This window comes from Rhinoderma darwinii, chromosome 7 (genome assembly GCF_050947455.1).
Source record: "Rhinoderma darwinii isolate aRhiDar2 chromosome 7, aRhiDar2.hap1, whole genome shotgun sequence".
Taxonomy (NCBI): domain Eukaryota; kingdom Metazoa; phylum Chordata; class Amphibia; order Anura; family Rhinodermatidae; genus Rhinoderma; species Rhinoderma darwinii.
The window spans coordinates 5,548,075-5,569,887 of NC_134693.1; the positions used below are offsets into that span (position 1 = coordinate 5,548,075).

The window sequence follows — 21,813 nt, forward strand, 5'->3', positions numbered from 1 at the left end:
TGCGGCCGTTTTTCAAATCGTAAAAAAACGCCCGCAAAAAAGAAGTGCATGTCACTTCTTCAGCCGTTTTTCATTGACTCTATAGAAAAACAGATCCAAAAACGGCAGTGAAAAACGCGAGTTGCTAAAAAAAACTTCTGAAAATCAGGAGCTATTTTCCCTTGAAAACAGCTCCGTATTTTCAGATGTTTTTTGCTAAGCGTGCGGACATACCCTTATCAATAAGGTGGGAATGGGAGTTGGGGATAGAGATGCCTGAATATTGCTTAGTGGTGAACATTCATTTCATCACATGGTCCTTGGTCACTGATTTAGGACATCATGCATTAGTAGACCTGGTGTTGTGTGAATGTTATTGTTAAAGGCTAAGTATACCTTTTTTTTAATTTATTTTTTTATATAAAAATGTATCAGTGTGTTTGGTGCAACTTTGTATTTACATACCATTAAAAATTAATTTTACTTTTTGAGATGCAGCCGCTTTGTTTCCTGTATACAGAGAAGTTGTATCTAGCGCTGAAACCTGTATCTGTCAGGACAGCGGGACTGCTGGGTTCAGAGACACACAGGACCCACTGTCACTGAACTTGTCAGTCCCGCTGACATAATGGATTCAGGTATCGGCGAAAGATACAGCTGTTCTGTATACAGGATACAAAGCAGCTGTATCTGAAAAAGTAAAAACACTCTTAATAAAATGTAATTACAAAGTTGCACCAAACACACTGATATACAATTTTTTAACAATAATAATAATAATTTATTTCGATGGTGTACAAAGCCTTTAACCCGTTAGTGACGGCCACATAGTGTTTTTACGGCGGCCACTAACGGGCTTTATTCCGATGCAATAGCCTTTTTATTGCGCTGCATCGGAATTAATGAACAGAGCAGGGAGCTGTTAAATCTCTCTGCTCTCAGCTACCAGAGGTAGCTGAGGGCTGGGGGAATCCCTACTCGAACGGGTGAGATCGTATCAGTATCGATCTCACCCGTTTAACCCCTCAGATGCGGCGCAAAATAGCGAGCACCGCATCTGAGTGGTTTTGGAGAGAGGGAGTGAACTCCCTCTCTGTCCCACCGACACCCGGTGATAAGATCTTCTATGGCAGCCGGGGGCCTAATAAATGTAGTGTATGCCTGCTAGGTCATGACAGAGGCATGGCCTAGCAGATGCCTGTCCATTTTAGATGGACAGGTATAATACACTGCAATACAAAAGTCTTGCAGTGTATTATAAATGCGATCGGAGGATCGCATAGTGAAGTCCTCTAGTGGGACTAGTAAAAAAAGTTTAAAAAAAGTTTAATCAAATCTTAACAAAAAAAAAAAAGTTAAAAAAATAATAAAAAACCCACTTTTTCCCCTTACAAAATGCTTTATTATTAAAAAACAAAATAAAGTAAAAAAGTTACACATATTTGGTATTGCCGCGTCAGTAACGACCCCAACTATGAAGCTATTACATCATTTAACCCGCACGGTGAACGTCATAAAAAATAATTTAAAAAAAACAATGCAAAAATTGCTGTTTTCTTTGAATCCTGCCTTTAAAAAAAAGTGATAAAAAGTGATCAAAAAGTCGCATCTACTCCAAAATGGTACCAATAACAACTACAAGTCGCCCCGCAAAAAAGAAGCCCTCGTACAGCTGCATCGGCAGAAAAATAAAAAAGTTATGGCTCTTCAAATATGGAGACACAAAAACAAATAATTTTGAAAAAAAATTGTTTTTACTGTGTAAAAGTAGTAAAACATAAAAAATCTATATAAATTTGGTATAGTTGCAACGCAACAACCTGCCGAATAAAGATATTGTGTTATTTATACCACACGGTAATCGGCGTAAATTTAGGACGCAAAAAAGTGTGGCGAAATTGCTGTTTTTTTTCTATTCCCCCCCAAAAAAAGTTAATAAAAGTTAAATCAATAAATTCTATGTACCCCAAAATGATGCTATTAAAAATTTCAACTTGTCCCGCAAAAATAAAGACCATATACAGCTATGTCGATGCAAAAATAAAAAAGTTATAGCTCTTTGAATGAGACTATGGAAAAAACGTAAAAAATAGCTTGGTCATTAAGGTCTAAAATAGGCTGGTCATTAAGGGGTTAACATGTTTAATGTTTTTGTTCAATTGAAAACTAAACAAAAAATAAAAACCTTTAGGCTCCATGCACACGATGCGTATAACGTGCGATTTTGCCACGGCAAATCCGCAGCGTAATACAGTACCAGCATACTTTTCGGGACAGAAATTGACCTGTGGTGCCTATTTTCAAATCCGCAGCATGTCAATTTATCTTGCGTTTCCGCTTGCGAATTGTATCTGCCTAGTGCTGTGGAAAAATCGCACCAAAACCCACAGCATGAAAACACGCCAAATAACGCAGCAAAAACATAAAAACCGCACCAGAAAAAACACATTTAAAACATGCCCGTGTGGTTTTTACCTGCAAATTTTCTGCGTATTGTTGCAGTTTTAGTGCGTATTTTCGACAGCAAAATACGCAACATGTGCATGTAGCCTTAAAAAAAAATAATACGGTGGACTTCAGGATGCAGTTATACAACCGGAAAAGCGGTGGTGTTTTATAAGACACAAGATAACAAGGACAAATCAATAGGAAACAACCCTGTCAGAGTGGGTGCCACTCAGTGCTACAACACAACAGCCACAAATGGCTGAATTAGGCCTCATGCACACGACCGTAGCCATGTGCACGGCCGTGATTTTCGGGTCAGCCGGGGGCGGAGTGTCGCCCGCAAGTCGCCCGCAAATCCCGGGCCGTAAACATGGCCGCGCCATTATTTGCTATGAGCCTGGACACCATGGTCTTGTGCATGGGCCCATTGGAATGAATGGGGCCGCAATTCTCCCGTGGATTTTCGGGGGCAAAAGCACGTTCGTGTGCATGGGGCCTAAAGGTGTAGCTTTTGCTGCAAATTGGGGGTGGGGGGGGGGTCACAAAAAAATGGTCTCCAATAGTCAATGGAGAACGCACACCATTCCATAAAAAGTTGTTCAGAAAGAAAATTGCATTTCCCAAATCTCACAAAATCCCATCATACAATTCGAGCCATCAGTATTGCACAACCCAGAGCAAATAATAGAAACTGCCAATTAATAAGGGATTACTGCGATTAACCTAATAAACCACGTCTGCCCTCGGCCTAGACAAAAATGTCATAATGGTGGAACTACATGTCTTAGATTTCGGAGGCCGCCTGGTTATCATGAGATTTATAGTTCGTCTAGTTGATAAGACAATGTGGATGTAGATGACTGCGCTGCCAGTCTGTATGGTAATATTTCCTCCCTACTCAACAAAATGTAAGAGCTAAATTTGGCTCAAAATTTAAACACGGGGATTACAGGAGTCTTAAAAGTGAAAAGCAATCTTACAGAGACCATTACACGTGCTTTAAAAGTAAAGATCAATTATTAGCGCACCTCCAAAGTGACAATTTAACTGTAAGAACAAGTCTCCTTTCCTGGCAAAAGACATTCAATTGCCTCATTAAACTGAATCAATTCCTGCCTTTTTTTGGAAATCACACAACTTGAAGAGTCTCATTTTCTCCCCACAAGCAGCTTGAAGAGATGCAGAAAATGTGTTTGGAGGTTTTCCTGGCTGCGCAGACGCCTCCTGCAATCTGCTTTGTGCACTTTGCGGTAGTGGAGTGATAAATACAGATATATAAATACTCCAAAGAAAAATAGCCAACAAAGAGTATCCCCAGTGTCATCGCCTGCTCACACCCAGCTATTACCTGGTGCAAAATACATCAAGAATGATGAATAGTTGTAACGCGAAATGATGAATATCACAATGTTGCGGAGTCGGAGGCCTCGTTCATGCGGCAGTATTTTGGTCTGTATTTTGCACCATTATTTGGAGCAAGTTCTGATGTGTCAATAACTTTGTTCGCTGTGTTGCTCTGGATTATATCATTAGGAACTACCACTAAAGAATATAATTAATACCTGGAATCATAAATCCCTGAGTCGTCTTCTTGCTTGAAGTCTATTAATAATTCATGCAGTCTTTCCTGAGTTCTCAGCTTCGTGTAACAGCTATTTGGTGACGAACGTTATTTTCGGCATTACTATGCACCTAAGTATTGTCACGAGGATTTTCAAGGCAGCAAACATTGAAATCTGCAATGTTATAAAGTATCGCATTGTTATAAAGTATTGCATTGTTATAAAGTATTGCATTGTTATAAAGTATTGCATTCTTCTCTTTCACCTGTAATCCTTCTGATAAGGTTCATGCATAGCACAAAATGGTATATGATGTTGCACGGAATCAATGAGATACCATCCCCGTGTAACATGAGAGGCACAGTATGGGCATTATGGGCATCATGGGCATGAGATTTAGCTGCTCTAAATAGTTCTGGTCTTCTATCCATGAACCAGGTTGATCAGGATGAACAGTGCTGTAATTTCTGCCCAGATAGAGCTCCCCAGACTGGGCTGCAGTACAAAAAGTTATAGAAGAAAAAATAAAATGGAATTTAAATAATAATGTAAAGCGATCATCGTCAGGAACCAATGCCGGATCCGTGGCTCTAGTCTACGGACGCCTCTTAGAATAGATCTTTCATTTGTGTTCTGTAGAGATCCTGAGCAGGAACCAATCTAATACTCAATACTTGCAGAAGAGTCAATGTGACCCGGACCAGAAGAATTGTTATTTTTTAACATGCACATACAAATGATGCGTTCTCCGTGGTTGTGGAATGGTCTGAGTGGCTGTAACCGATGGACATATTGTAACATCGGAAGAGGCAAGACAGGCAGCCGGGATACTCGACAGCATCAACATTCATTGTGGCTCCCTGTGCTGGATATGCCAGTCAGATCCAATAAATTGTTCCTGTCATTTTTTAAGCGAAAACAATAATTTTGACGGATGACAAATCTGCAGCTTAAACTTTGGGCAGCTCATTACTGCACTATCCTGGCCAAGTCTGCTCCGAGTACAGGCACCAAGTCATGTCCACATCTACTGCAACACTACTTCCATGTGTCACCTGGGGGCAAAGTCCTCACAACCGTCATGTTTTAAGAAAGAGACAGAAGGAAGAGACATGACTTAAATCCCCCATCTCTTCCAATGTTAAAAACAGCTCGCACCACTTACCAAAATCTGTAACACACTCATTAAAAATCAAAGAGAAATGTGCTAAGATTTGTAAAATATATAGCAGAAACTGAACAAATCCAACAGGACTCTTATTAATAAGACATTAAAGTGTATGCGAAAGTATGAACATTTCATCCGTTTATAATACATTCACTTATGTACTTCGTGTTTACCACATTAGTTATTGTAACCAACCGAACAGTTGGTGGGGAGTACAGGCATAGCGGATCTTCTACATCAGCCAATACGCAGTTCTGGTTCTCCCCTTATGGATTTACAGACGTGGCATCCAATGTTTGGTTCCGGTGTATGTTACTAGTCTTCTGAGGATAGAAGCCCCTCCCACCTTATCATATTCCCTGTATGTACTGTGTGTTACTAGTCTACTGAGGACAGAAGCCCCTCCCACCTTATTATAATGTTCTCCGTGTACTATGTATGTTACTAGTCCACTGACAGAAGCCCCTCCCACCTTATTATAATATTCCCTGTATGTACTGTGTGTTACTAGTCTACGGAGGACAGAAGCCCATCCCACCTTATTATAATGTTCTGTGTGTGCTACGTATGTTACTAGTCTTCTGAGGATAGAAGCCCCTCCCACCTTATTAGAATGTTCCCTGTATGTACTATGTATGTTACTAGTCTACTGACAGAAGCCACACCCACCTTATTATAATGTATCTTGTATGTACTATGTATGTTACTAGTCTTCTGAGGATAGAAGCCCCTCCCACCTTATTAGAATGTTCCCTGTATGTACTATCTATGTTACTAGTCTACTGACAGAAGCCCCACCCACCTTATTATAATGTATCTTGTATGTACTATGTATGTTACTAGTCTTCTGAGGACAGAAGCCCTTCTCACTTTATTATAATGTATCTTGTATGTACTATATTTGTTACTAGTCTACTGACAGAAGCCCCTCCCACCTTATTATAATGTATCTTGTATGTACTATGTATGTTACTAGTCTGAGGATAGAAGCCCCTCCCACCTTATTAGAATGTTCCCTGTATGTACTATGTATGTTACTAGTCTACTGACAGAAGCCCCTCCCACCTTATTATAATGTTCCCTGTATGTACTATGTGTAATATTAGTCTACTGATAGTACATACAGGGAACTTTATAATAATGTGGGAGGGGCTTCTATGTATGTTACTAGTCTACTGACAGAAGTCCCTCCCACCTCATTATAATGTATCTTGTATGTACTATGTATGTTACTAGTCTACTGACAGAAGCCCCTCCCCCTTATATGACAGAGGCATTCTTTGCCCCCTTATGACTGCAGGCCTGAGTGTTACGGAAACTGGTGCATTTCCTATACAGTAGTACAGTAGTTACACGTCTGTATTTTTCCTTATTCCAATGTTCCTTGTATGTACTATGTATTTTGTTTGTCTGCTCAGGGCAGAAGCCTCTCATCCTCCATTCCCATTGTGCTCTATGTATTTCACAGTAACCACCATCATTAGAATTTCTTTGTTCTGTGAGAATCCGGCCTATTACACAGATCTGCAAGGCAAATGTGCTACGCATGGCAAAGATTCCTCTTCTAACCGGGTATCCATACTGCTGTTTGGTAAGACAAAGACTCTCAGGAACCTGAGAACTTAACCAGCAAATATAAAAATCATATCGACATAAGTGTGTATGCACTTCATGTATTACCTGCTACAGTACGGTTTCCACATTGCAGCAGCTTGCGGCTGTTAACTTCATGACACATTTTCCCACGCTAGCAAATATGTGTCAGATTCCATCCCCTTATGTTACATCTCTTTCCGAATTGCGTAAGAAAGTACATACAGTCATTTGACCACTAAACTCCATAACAACGTGGAAAGATTTATAAAATGAACTGGAAATGATGCATTGTGGGAGATATGAGATATATTTATTTTCTAGAAATGTTAATCCCAATAATCCCTACAGATGGTCATCAGAATAAGAAAAATATAATGGTTGGAGTTGTTTCTTAGTTATGTTTTGATTCCTGGGAACCATAAGATTTTTTCTCTCCATATTTCCACATTTAGCAATATATCCCCATTTAGATCTACATAAAAAGAGTAATATATTTTGTATATATTTTTCCTGTCCTCTTGAAATTCAGCTGCTTTCAAAACTCCACTGGTTATCACTGGAAATAGAGGGCGGGTCAGCTCTGCCCAGCTGTCAGACATGTGACCTGTCTTCTGAGCTCCCACAATGCACTGCCCTCCGGTAGCAGGAAACCAACACAACTGTGAATGCAGCTATGGGTGTAACTAGAGTAACTCAAAATGAATACAAGTAAATCATAGTACTCAAATTACTAAAAACTTTGTGTTGATTTTTTAAAATATTGTAAATTGTTCTGTAAATTAGAAGTTTCCAAGACGTTAATGGTCTCAGTGTCCTCAGGTTCCAGTTTGCAAGTTGTTAAGTGTCTAGTACTATTAGTTCCACGAAGGCTCGTTCAGGCCCGAACATTTGTAATGTCATCTTACCTCAATATAAAAGGGCTCAGCTTCCATGGAGACCCGACCTTTATAAGCAGATGCTTCTCCTAAATTTCCCTCAAATTATACAAGATTTTGGGCACCTAAAACCAAAGAAAGAAGTACAATAAATACAACTGCAAGGTTAACAACAAGCAGAATTGTTAGGCTGAGTTCACACTTCGCAGATTTGTTGCAGAGTTGATGCGGATCCCACCCTTTGCATTGCAAAGGGTTAAATCTGCATTAAAAATCTGCAACGTGTGAACTCAAAGGCTGTGTTCACACAGAGTTTTTTTGCAGGAGGAAAATTCTGGCTCAAAATTCCGTTTGGGATTTTGAGGCAGATATTGATCTTCGTGCACACCGTTTGCCACGATTTTCACAGTGTTTTTCGCTCGCGCCCATTGAGTGCTACGGGCAAAAAACTCTGCAAAATACGCTTTCTCTGCCTCCCATTGAGGTCAACGGGAGGTCAGAGGCGTAACCGCACGAAGATAGGGCATGTCCCTTCTTTTTCCCGCGAGGCGGGAGAAAACCGCGGGAGAAAACCGCCTCGGCCTCCCATTGAAATCAATGGGAGGCATATTCGGATGGTTTTTGACGAGTTTTGCGGAGCGGTTTCCGCGCCCAAAAACTCGTCAAAATACTCCGTGTGAACAGGGCCTTAGGCTTTAAGGTGTATTCCCACTTCAGACATTTAGCACATTTCCACAGGATGAGTGTCTGATATGGCGAGAATGACCCCCACTCCTCTTCACTTTATCTCTTTTAGGGCTTGTCCACGTGTCCAGAATTGCGAACAGAAAATACGCAGCAGAATACAGTAGAAGCAAAGTGGGTGAGATTTGGAAAATCTCATCCACACGCTGCGTAAAAATTCAGACATGAAATTGACCTGCGGTGCGTATTTTTTGTACTGCTGCATGTCAATTCCTGCTGCGGAAAGTGGAATGAATTGCTGCGTTTTTCAGAGGAGGTGTCACCATCCACAACATTGAGAAAAATGCCGCAAAATCCGCACCATTTTATGCAACAATTCCGTTACGTGTGGACGAGTACTTATGCAGCCATCGCTGGGCACATTGACCTCTCAATAGGCGAGTATCCCATGAGTAACCTGAAATAGCAATTGATTACACTCACCTGTCCTAGCAAGCCCCTCCCTAGCCTTAAATGGCTGATAACAGGGAACAAAAGATTGTATTCAGCGGTCAAAGTCAGCCTCATATGGCCAGGAATAGCTGAGAACAGTGAACAATAGATTGCACTGAACTGCACAGTATATAGATTGCAGATTTAGCTTTCCTTTTAGATAGTTAGCTCTTCAGGTCAGGACAAGGCTCACATGCTTTTCATCTCTCCGTTTTGCTGTTTATTCGAGTGCTCCCCCTGTGTTCTGCTGCATTTTCCATGCAAATAAATAAAGCTGTATTGCAACAGTGGAAGAGCTTTTGTGATACAGAAAATGCATTCAATAAGGCCTCATTTACACGAACGTAATATACGCGCGTGCGACGCGCGTGCTTTGCACGCATGTCGTACGCACCTATATTAGTCAATGGGGCAGTTTAGACGATGCGTGAATTGCGCTCAGCGCGTGTGCGCAGAAAAAAACTCACGACATGTTCTATAATCGTGCGTTTTTCGCGCACTCACGCACCCATTGAAGTCAATGGGTGCGTGAAAACCACGCATGCCGCACGGAAGCACTTCCGTGCGAACTGCGTGATTCGCGCAAGAGCTGTCAAACTCCTGAATGTAAACAGAAAAGCACCACGTGCTTTTCTGTTTACAAACATCCAAACGGAGTGTCAAATTCGAGATGAGCGCACCGAACTTCACCGGGTTCGGCCAAACTCGTTTTGACCGAAACCGGTAAAAAATGTTCGGGTACGCGACGTCAGGAGACAGTCACTGTCCACGGTGCTGAAAGCGTTAAACTGGTTCAGCACCATGGACAGTGACTTCCGCTCCGAAAATCCATGAACCTGTAAAAAAAAAAAGACGTTCTGACTTACCGATAACTCCGGTCCGACCTCCCGGGATGACAGTAAAGTCCAAGTGACAGCTGCAGCCAATCACAGGCCAAGCACAGGCTGCAGCCAATCACAGGCTGCAGCGGTCTCATGGACTGCGGCGTCATCCAGGGAGGTGGGGCCGGATGACAAGAGAGGGACGCGTCACCAAGGCAACGGCCGGGAGCCCGGACTGGGGGAAGCAGGAAGTTCTTGGTAAGTATGAAAGTCTTTTTTTATTCACAGGTTGGTGTATATTGTGTTCGGCATTCACTGTCGAGGGTGCTGAAAGAGTTACTGCCGATCAGTTAGCTCTTTCAGCACCTTGGACAGTGACGGGCGTCGACTAGCCTCATCTCTATGATGGCGGCTGCGCGAAAATCACGCAGCCGCGCATCATACACGGATGACACACGGAGCTGCCAAGTGCCTTTTGCGCGCGCAAAACGCAGCATTTTTTGCGCGCGCAAAACGCACACGCTCGTGTAAATGAGGCCTAAAAGTCATAGGCAGACATGAAGTGTTCTTACAGATAAAGACCAGAGAGAACTAATGCACTGCCCAGACGTCTCCCGCCCCTCGCTGGTTAAACGCATTGTAAAGAATCTTCTGTCCGCTTCAAATCTAAAATTAGTTTTATGAAGATATACACATTACTCCTGTACCATTCCTGTTCTGGAAGAATTGAACATTTACTCGGTAAGGCCCGGAAAATAGCGGTAACCATAGCGCAGCATGCTGCGGTAAAACCACGGTGCTTCCGATATTTTCGTTGTTCTGCTCCCGTTACGTAGCAAAAAAATTAAAAGACCGTCGCAGTTTTGAAGAAGGTCTAACACGTAAATACGGTGCAGCAGGAAATCCTATAAAAATAAAGCGTTACTTCGTTTGTCACTTTAACTACAAAGAAAGATCCGATCACTTTCAACTAACAGAGAAAATGTAAATCACAGACGTAAATTGAATGCATGAAATTCATCACAATGTCATTTGCACTTTAACAACACTGGACTTTATATTATTCCTTCTTCACACCGGATTTTTGTCTGGTGTTTTATTCCGCACGTAAAAGCACACGAGAGTTTTTTAATGTACCAAGCATTTTATAAAAATTTGCTTTTGGTAGCATTTTTTACTTAGTACTTGTTTGTACATGCTTTTTCTAAGAAAACTCCATACCCAGGGCATGAGGCAAAAAACACCACTAAACCCAAAAATGCTGCAAAAACCTGCGTATATAGCCTGATTCACTATAAATTTAAACTATTCACGCAGAATTATTTGATACGTTTTTGGAAATCTTTTTTTCTAAACTGGAAAACTCTTTTAAAGAGGACAAGAGCCCTTCAGGATTCGATGCTTGGAAGCGGCAGACGGTGAAAGGAATGGATCACTCAGTGAATGGAAACATGGTTGCTTTGGCTCTGATCACATATGCGTTAGGAGTCTGCATCAGGCTTTTCTGCAGCTCTATTCTGGCCGTAAAAAATACCAGAAACCCTGATAAACCCTGTTAAAGTCAAAGGTGTCCAATGACGACTGTTTGGATCCTTGGACAACAAATCTATCAGAGCCTCGCGGCATCCATTTATAACACACCCTAGTATGAACAGAGCCTTATATCCAGAGGCTGAGACCACCCCCTGATAATGTGCAACTCTCCTATGTAGGTGCGTGGCTCGTTGTGTAATATAGCTCTGATACACAAACCGTGCAATGGTGTGACTAGTAGACTATCAGAACAAATTTTAAATCATTGGCTTTAAACAAGAATGCTTCAATTTACAGACAGCAAGCAAAAATCTTAAAAACGGAGGAATCTAAACACTTAGGCCTCATGCACACGAACGTGCTTTTGCGGCCGCAATTCCCCCGAAAATCCACAGGAGAATTACGGCCCCATTCATTCCTATGGAACCATGCACACGACCGTGGTTTTCACGGTCCATGCATGGCCCAGGAGCCCGCACCGCAGAAACAACGGGCAAGCCTTATTACGGCCGTGTTCTGCGGTCCGGGCTCATTGAAAATAATGGCCGTGATGAGCACGGCCCGCAATTTGCAGGCGGCTCGCGGCTGTCACTCCGTGGCTGGCCGACCCGAAAATCACGGCCGTGCACATGCCTACGGTCGTGTGCATGAGGCCCAAGGGCTTGTCCTACGTAAAGGAATTGCTGCAGAAAATGTGTGCAGCAATTCCGCAGAAACTAGCAGAAATACCACCAGCATGTCGTCATGAAGTTGGGGTTTGGTGTTCCAAACCGGCTATTTAAACACTAGTCAGAAAAATAACTTACAATTACTGAGATCAGATTGGTAGCGGCATTGGCCGCATGCCGATAGCGCACATGAAGACGAGGACAGTAGACTTCACACATGCGCTATGTAGCAAAGTGTACGGCTCTCGCCGCCGGACTCTTCTCCGAGACTCGTAACTTATTCCACCAAGTATTGTCTAAATGGCCGGTTTAGACGTGGACAGGTTTGTTACACTAAACTCCTGCTGCATAACGACATGCTGGTGGTTTAGTGGCTCACACCACAGGTTGCATTTAGCATACTGGACGAGCCCTTCAATGTGTCACCAAAAGTAAGGAAAAATTACAAAATTCCAATTTTCCCTATAAGCATTGTCACTGTGAGAGTGTCGCTAGTCCTAATCTGGACATCATGAGCAGCGTCACTATGTCCCTGTCAGACACAGAGTGGTACATTCGGTAAAGCTGTTATTTTGTCAACAGTTTTTCATCAGCAAAAATAGAACAATTCTTATGCGACGTGACAAAGGATACAGAATTTGTCACAAGATGTATGTGAATTTGCCCTTTACAAAATCTTGTTAAAGTGGTTGAAAGCTTTTTGTCGTAGAGAATGTCACAACCCAAAAAACATTTTAACCTATGTATCAAAAAAAAACGACAAAACTGCAACAGTCGTTATAAATGTAATGTATCGGTTTCCATGGCCAAAATAAATTCACCCAATATCACCATATGCAAATAGAGAGACGGTTACTGAACATTAGAAGAGGATTTGGCAGCGTTTATCTTTCCATAATGTTTGTACTTTTGCTATGAAAATCCCCTTCCTGGGCTTCTATGAGAACATTGTGACTAAATCAGTACAATTTCATTTACAGCGCGATCTGCAAACTACATAATGTGTTTTCACAATTTGACACAATAGTATCTGGTGTTACTCAGGGAACAGACACAGTACAGCAGCTATTCTTAGGAGAATCCCAGAATTTGGAGGAAGTGAGAAGTGATCTATTTGTTTTGCTCGTCTGTATCGGTACAACACAGGAGACTAATGGGGGGGGGGGGGGGGGGAGAGTGTTAATTCTTCTGCTTAAAAATTGGCAATGTTTTTATTATGAATAAATTATTTTACTTCTAGTATTGTATTGGTTTTATATTTATGCCTAAGGGCCTGTTCACATCTTTCAGTTGAGGGGTTCCATCTGAGCTTTCCGTCAGGGGAACCCCTCAACGTTAAGGCAAACGGAAACCATAGCTTCCCTTTGCATCAGAATTGATCTCGATAGCGACGGATACTTTGCTAATGGTTTCCGTTTGTCACTGTTGCGAAAGGGGTCCATTTTTTTTATGGAATCAATAGCGATGTCGACTGCGCTGGATCTGGCTCTGTCAGCAGTAATGCGCATGTTAAAAGCTATGTACACCTTTGACAGCTGCTTTTTTTTGGGTGTGTTGTATGAATGTCATTGTTAAAGACTATGTACACAGTTTTTAAAAAAAATAATAAAAGTCAGTGTGTTTGGTGCAACTTTGTAATTACATTTCATTAAAAATTATTTTTACTTTTTGAGATATAGCTGCATTGTATTCTGTATACAGAGCAGCTGTATCGTTTGCTAAGACCTGAATCCGTCAGGTCCGTGGGACTGACTGGTTCAGTGACAGCGGGTCGGATCCACCTGTATCGATCACATCTAAGTTATGAACAGTAAGACACGCAGGACCTGCCGTCATCCTTCAGATAGGTCTGTGTGCACACTAGAGAACGGTGGTTCAGTGGTTAGCAGTTTTACCTTACAGCACTGGAGTCCTGGGTTTGAAACCAACCAAGGGCAACATCTGCATGGAGTTTGTATGTTCTTCCCGTGTTTGCATGCGTTTCTATACTGGGAAGAGTGATGAGGACTTCAGTACAGCACTGCGGAATATGTTGGCCACATATAGCAACAGAAGTATTTAAAGGGCATTTTCACCATAGTCTGTCACGTCACAGATATCTCAGTAAATAATATACATAGGTAAGGATGCTCACAAGGGCAGGGTACCTGTAGTAATAATAGGGCCCCCTTCATCATGCTGGTTTAAATCTGATGTTTTAAGTTTAAATCCATCATATCTTTACTACTCTAAACAGGATATGTGATCAAGTGACGTATATGTCACTTTGTAACGCAAATTTGGGGCCGCTGGGAATTACCTGAAATAATTATAGCCCCTTCATACCATAAGTATTTCAGCTGGATGATGTGTTCATCTTTGCAGCAATTCCAGCACACAGAATTTTGTGATGGTTGTTTCTTAAAACAGCACAAACCTCCTACATAAACTACGCACAACAAATACAGGGAAATGTAAGATCCTGCATCTGTGTGAGAGACGGAAGGAACGCCATTATGTCTAATTACTGGACGTGCAAAGTGCATTCTGCTAGAATCGCTTAACACTAAAAACTGGATGTCAAGTCGAGGGCACCTATCAGGGCCGCAAAAGTAACCCTTAAACGTCCCCACATGAGTAATATGATTTGAGAGACAATCTACGAAAACAGGAGAGTACTGGAATGGTCAAAGCAGTGACCCCCAGTCTCCAAACAATTACCAACAGGAAAAGCTGAATTACAGCAACAAAATGGAACCAATAGTCTGTATAACCAGGTTTCTATTTAGAGGTCTACTTACTCTTCCAGAAAATAATTCCTAAGCCTCATGCACATGGCACAGATGTTTGCAGGAGGATGTACAGAGGCAAACGGAGTCCCAATGGCTCTGTGCCATGGAGCCAGAGGTGCCCCGTGCCATGGAGCCAGAGGTGCCCCGTGCCATGGAGCCGGACGTGCCCCGTGCCATGGAGCCGGACGTGCCCCGTGCCATGGAGCCGGACGTGCCCCGTGCCATGGAGCCGGAGGTGCCCCGTGCCATGGAGCCGGAGGTGCCCCGTGCCATGGAGCCGGTGGTGCCCCGTGCCATGGAGCCAGAGGTGCTCAGTGTGACACCTTATGGTGTTACGTGCAGTGGTGTATCAGAATAATTCTCCCCTACAAGCAATGCTTCTAGGAGAAAACAGTTCCGTAATACAACAAAATTTCCTGTTGAATTCAGTATGAAATTGGAAGCATACGGCAGTACAGTCCTGGCCAAATGTTTTGAGACTGAAACAAATTTAGGTTTTCACAAAGTTTGCTGCTTTAGTGTTTTTAGATCTTTTAGTCAGATGTTTCTATGGTTACTGAAGTACAATTATAAGCATTTCATACGTTTTTTAACTTTTTTTGACAAATACATCAAGTTTATGACTCAATATTTACAGAGTTGACTCTTCTTTTTAAGACTTTTGCAATTCTCCCTGGCATGCTGGATATCAGCTTCTGGGCCAAATCCTGACTGATGACCCATTTTTGCCTTATCAGTGCTTGGAGCTTCTCACAATTTGTGTGTTTTTGTTTGTTCACCCGCTTTTTGAGGATTGACCACAGGTTCTCCGATCTGGGGAGTTTCCTGGCCATGGACCCAAAATGTCAATGTTTTGTTCACCGAGCCACTTCGTTATCACTTTTGCCTCGTGACATGGTCCATTATGCTGCAAAAACCTTGGTTCATCACCAAATTGCTCCTGGGTCATTAGGAGAAGTTGCTCTTGGAGGATAGTTAGATCTCATTCTTTATTCATGGAAGTGTTCTTAGGCAAAATTGTGAGCGAGCCCACTTCCCCTTGCATGTAAAGCAAACCCGCACATGAATGCTCTCAGGATGATTTACTGTTGGCATGACAGAGGACTCATGGTAGTGCGCCCTTTTTCTTCCAGATGTCCCAAACAGTCTGAAGGAGGCTTCATCAGAGAGAATCACTTTACCACAGTCCTCTGCAGTCCAATCCCTGTACTTCTTGCAGAAGGTCAGTCGGTGCTTGATGTTTTTCTTGGAGAGAAGTGGCTTCTCTGCTGCCCTTTTTACACCAGGTCAAGCCTTTAAAAGCCTCACTGTGCGTGCAGACACACTATCACCTGCCTGTTGCCATTCCCAAGCAAGCTCTGCACTGGTGTTGAACAGATCCCATAGCGGAATCCTCTTTTGGAGACGGTCCTGGCACTTGCTGGACGTTCTTGTACGCCCTGAAGCCTTTCATCACAGCAATTGAACCTCTTTCCTTGAAGTTCATGCTGATCCCATAAGTGGTGATTCAGGTGCAATCTTACAAGCAGCAATGTAATGCCTGTAAAACCCTTTGGATGCAAAGCAATGATGACTGCACGTGTTTCCTTGGAGGTAACCATGATTAACAGAAGAAGACAACGATTTCAAGCACCATCTTACTTTTAAAGCAACCAGTCTGCTCTTATAATTCAATCAGCATGACAGAGAGATATCAGCGGCCTTGTTCTCGTTAATACTTTCTCCTGAGCGAACGAGAAGATCACTGAAATTATGTTGGCAAATAATTTTGTGGCAGGGCTGAAATGCAGTGGAAATAGGGTTTTTGTGATGAAGTTAACTTTCATGGCAAGGAATGACTTTGCAGTTCATTGCAATTCATCTGATCACTCTTCATAACAATTTAGAGTTGTTGCAAATTGGCACTATAAAAACTGAAGCAGCAAACTATGTGAAAACCAAAATTTATGTCAGTCTCAAAACTTTTGGCCAGAACTGTACAGTAAAGCCCCATAAAAACTATAAGAGCTGTATTATGACACCATATAAGGTTGTACCGGGCGGTGAAATGGAATTGTGCAAAAGGCCTTGATAACATATCCATGATTTAAAGTTTCTTGGCCTAAAAGCTTTAGGCCCTGTTCACACAGATTTTGACCTGCCTGCAAATTCATGCTGCGATTTTCGCCCGCGGGCAAAAAAACGCAGCGAGAAACATCTCTGCCTCTCATTGATTTCAATGGGAGGTCAGAGGCAGAACCGCAGCAAGAAAGAGCGTGACGTTTTTAACCACAAGTGGCTGAAAACCGCCGCGGAAAAAAAACACTGCCTTCGCCTCCCGTTAAAATCAATGGGAGTTGGTTTCGGCCATTTTTTGCTGCTGATTCCGAAAGTTTCCGTGTCAAAATCAGCGTAAAAAAAAACTCAGTGTGAACAGGACCTTACGGATTATCCACCAATAATGTCACAAGCAGCAGTATATTAGGACATCACACTTTATAAACTCTATATATACACACACTATACAAGTGCATAGGATCCTGGGCTCAATTACAACCTCATCAACCCTTATTACTATGGCAAGCAATGCAAGCCCTACTGATCAGCTATGGACTGCAGCAATAAAACTGTATTTCTCTTATTTTGCAGGTTAAGAACCCAGAAACATTTGCAGAATATGCAACTCTAATTGCCAAGCCAAATATCATAGCAATAGGATTTATTATATTTTGCAATAGAAGCTTATGAAAACCCTCCTCCCCCTATATAGGTCCCTGAGTTTTACTGCATCTCTCAATGATAAGGTCACAGCTTATAACTATGGAACTGCAAAAAAAACAATTTTTTGGCACAGATTGTAGCAACATTACATCGGTTGTCTTACTTTGCAGTGGTGACTTGAGTCCTAATGCTCTGTGGGTCTAATGTGTAAGGCTCTGTTCACATCTGCGTTGGGGTCCCGTCGGAGGTTTCCATCAGAACGGGACCCCGAGCAGACACAAACTGACACTGCCGGAAAGCAGAGGTTTCCGTCTCCATCACCATTGATTTCAATGGTGACGGTGCCGGTGCCCGTGGTTTCCGTTTGTCACTTTTGGGCACCAGATCAGTCGTTTTGCAGGAAACAATAGCGTCGACTACGATATTGCTTCTGGCAAAACGACGCGTCCTGTGCACGGAAACCACGGGCACCGGCTCCGTCCCCATTGAAATCAATGGTGATGGAGACGGAAACTTCTGCTTTCCGGCAGTGTCAGTTTGTGTCTGCTCAGGGTCCCGTCAGAACGGGACCCCAACGCAGATGTGAACAGAGCCTAACTGCAATCTGTGTTACCTCTATTGCCACAATTTTTTTACCATTATTTAGGAAACCCTCTGCTGCATTAAACAAGAGACCTGAGGTTCCTCTACAGAGAGCGCTTGTTCGGGTCCATAACAATCTTCTCAGGAAAGAGACAATTCAGCTAACTGAAAGTGAACAGATACAGACGCCAATTATAAATTCATAGAATCAAAGGGAATCTCGCAATACTCAATTATAAATGAACCATTCTCATGCTTCCAACTTTGGATAGTTTCCATACTTATTACAAATCTTCAAAGTTGCAATTCTCTTGAAAATAGCAGAAAAAAATTGATTCACCTTTATGGGGTGACAGCTTGCTGGATAAGACAACAATTCATTCTGCGCCTCAGAAATGCTATTTTAGCATTGCTTTCAACTGCGCTTCACTTGTTTTTGTAATAAGAGAACAGCAGAGATATGGCCCAGTGATTCTGTGCGAGCTGAATCCTGACATACGTCCCCTAGGTAACTATACATTTATATCATCACTTCTTGGCTTAAATAAGTGTTTTTTTCTTTCAAAGTCAAGCGTCACATGAACCCCAATTATATCTGTGCACTGTATCAGGTTGTAGACAGGAAATATATGCTACATGCTCCTGACCAGATATTATTAGAGTATGCTATCATAACACTTTAAGAAACCGATAAGTAAGGAGAATTTCCGGAGATCTATACAGGGCTGCATTCTCTTCTGTAACTTTCGGTTTGCAAACCACTAGTCCTGTATACTGGGTGTAATTCTCAGTATCTGTATATATGGACACTGCACAGTACCACTTCTCCTGTCCTGTATACTGGGTGTAATTCTCAGTATCTGTATTATTCTGTATATATACACACTGCACAGTACCACTTCTCCTGTCCTGTATACTGGGTGTAATTCTCAGTATCTGTATTATTCTGTCTATATGGACACTGCACAGTACCACTTCTCCTGTTCTGTATACTGGGTGTAATTCTCAGTATCTGTATTATTCGGTGTATACGGACACTGCACAGTACTTCTTTTCCTATCCTGTATACTGGGTGTAATTCTCAGTATCTGTATTATTCTGTATATATACACACTGCACAGTACCACTTCTCCTGTCCTGTATACTGGGTGTAATTCTCAGTATCTGTATTATTCTGTCTATATGGACACTGCACAGTACCACTTCTCCTGTTCTGTATACTGGGTGTAATTTTCAGTATCTGTATTATTCGGTGTATACGGACACTGCACAGTACTTCTTTACCTATCCTGTATGCTGGGTGTAATTCCCAGTTTCTGTATTATTCTGTATATATACACACTGCACAGTACCACTTCTCCTGTCCTGTATACTGGGTGTAATTCTCAGTATCTGTATTATTCTGTCTATATGGACACTGCACAGTACCACTTCTCCTGTTCTGTATACTGGGTGTAATTTTCAGTATCTGTATTATTCTGTGTATACGGACACTGCACAGTACTTCTTTTCCTATCCTGTATGCTGGGTGTAATTCCCAGTTTCTGTATATATATACACACTGTACAGTATCACTTCTCCTGTCCTGTATACTGGGTGTAATTCTCAATATCTGTATTATTCTGTATATATACACACTGCACAGTATCACTTCTCCTGTCGTGTATACTGGGTGTAATTCTCAGTATCTGTATTATTCTGTGTATACACACACTGCACAGTATCACTTCTCCTGTCCTGTATACTGGGTGTAATTCTTAGTATCTGTTCTTATTATGTATATATTGACACTGCACAGTACCACTTCTCCTGTCTTGTATACTGGGTGTAATTCTCAGTATCTGTATTATTCTGTGTATACACACACTGCACAGTATCACTTCTCCTGTCCTGTATACTGGGTGTAATTCTTAGTATCTGTTCTTATTATGTATATATTGACACTGCACAGTACCACTTCTCTTGTCCTGTATACTGGGTGTAATTCTCAGTATCTGTATATATGGACACTGCACAGTACCACTTCTCCTGTCCTGTATACTGGGTGTAATTCTCAGTATCTGTATTATTCTGTATGTATGGACAATGCACAGTACCACTTCTCCTGTCCTGTATACTGGGTGTAATTCTCAGTATCTGTATTATTCTGTATATATGGACACTGCACAGGACCACTTCTCTTGTCCTGTATACTGGGTGTAATTCTCAGTATCTGTATTCTGTATATATTGACACTGTACAGTACCACTTCTCTTGTCCTGTATACTGGGTGTAATTCTCAGTATCTGTATTATTCTGTATACATGTACACTGCACAGTACCACTTCTCCTGTCCTGTATACTGGGTGTAATTCTCAGTATCTGTATTATTCTGTATATATGTACACTGCACAGTACCACTTCTCCTGTCCTGTATACTGGGTGCAATTCTCAGTATCTGTATTATTCTGTGTATATATGGATATTGCACAGTACCACTTCTCCTGTCCTGTATAGTGGGTGTAATTCTCAGTATCTGTATTATTCTGTATATATGGACACTGCACAGTACCACTTCTCCGGTCCTGTATACTGGGTGTAATTCTCAGTATCTGTATTCTGTATATATTGACAGTGCACAGTACTACTTATCTTGTCTTGTATGCTTAGTGTAATTATCAGTATCTGTTCTTTTCTGTATAAAAAACACTGCACAATACCACTTCTCCTGTTTTACATGATAAATTCTCACTGGATCTACATTTCATAGCATTGACATAATTAAGAGATATTTTAAACTGCAAAACCATAACCTGTGCAAATGATTGCTCTGTTATCTCTATTGTCTGTTATAGTGGTGTGACTTCATCCTATATTGCAGAGTCGTAATTGGAAAATCGCACAAAGTATCACCGTTCCTGCAAAGCTTTCTATCTGGCATGAATGTTGAATTTATTGCAATGCATTAATGCATATTGACAGTACAGGTCAGATTATGTATTCATTAAACATAAATGTGCACAATTACTAACCCCCCTTCCCCCAATTCGATGTTCGAACAGACCCTCATTTAATCCAGAAGGTTACATAATTTTCCATGCATCTTCCACCTCATCAGTGAGTCTGAAGTTTCATATCAATTTTTCTCAGTTTATATCACTGGAGGTCATTAGTGCTCATCACTGTATTGACTTTGTAGCTCTATAATGATATTTTCTGTATGTAAATTATAAACCACTGTGCAATCAGGGCATCCAGCTAAAGCCTTAATAACGATCTTTATCGGTTAGATCTGCAAAATAATTACGAGTAAACTCATTTGGTTTGTAAAGTGCAATGTCCTCCATGTGTCGGAAGCTTTCCACATCTAATCTATCAGTTTTTCCCCTTGCTAAATAGTCTCAATATATTATTTACGGAAATAGCTACCGAGGAATACAGTGACATTGCCGTATGTTTTCATTACATTTTATTATGCTGCTAAAAGCGTAGCTCCAAATTTAAATGGTATTTTACATTGATAGGACTGTGAACATTTTGCTATACATAACTTGTATGGCTCTTGAGTTACACCAATGCCTTCGCATCCTGCTGCCGCCACTTGTAATGGGTTGATTCTTGTTCAGACACAGACACCAAATACATTAGATGGGAATAAATAATGCACCAAAGCCTTTCTGTATCAAACTATGCAGTAAATGCTGTGGGCTCTACCTCTCTCACAATGCATCACAGCAGAGAATGTATGCCCTGTACCAGGGGCGTCGCTAGCACCGGCCATCCAGTGCCCAAGCTCCGGGTTTTTGGTCCGGTGGCCTGTATACCCGGGCGACTGCCACATTCAATTGTATCTGCATCCTCGGGACGCAGATACAATTGAATTCTATGGCAGAGAAGGGAGCTATCAGCTTTGTTATTCACTAGGCTACAGGTCACCACATTAGTCCTGCAGCCT

At 41.8% G+C, this 21,813-nt stretch overlaps 1 protein-coding gene across 16 annotated transcripts in view; it reads right to left on the reverse strand.

Moving 5' to 3' along the window:
* The window catches only part of PTPRF (protein tyrosine phosphatase receptor type F), a 717,955-nt gene that overhangs the window by 427,598 nt on the left and 268,544 nt on the right, over nt 1-21,813 (reverse strand). For 15 of the 16 annotated variants that reach the window (XM_075832637.1, XM_075832645.1, XM_075832642.1 and 12 more), the window contains 2 exons: nt 7,659-7,753; nt 3,990-4,163 (listed from right to left, as the gene is read on the reverse strand). The gene's annotated coding sequence lies outside the window, so the exon portion shown is untranslated. The remainder of the gene's footprint in view (nt 1-3,989; nt 4,164-7,658; nt 7,754-21,813) is intronic. The other variant, XM_075832636.1, reaches the window with a different exon arrangement.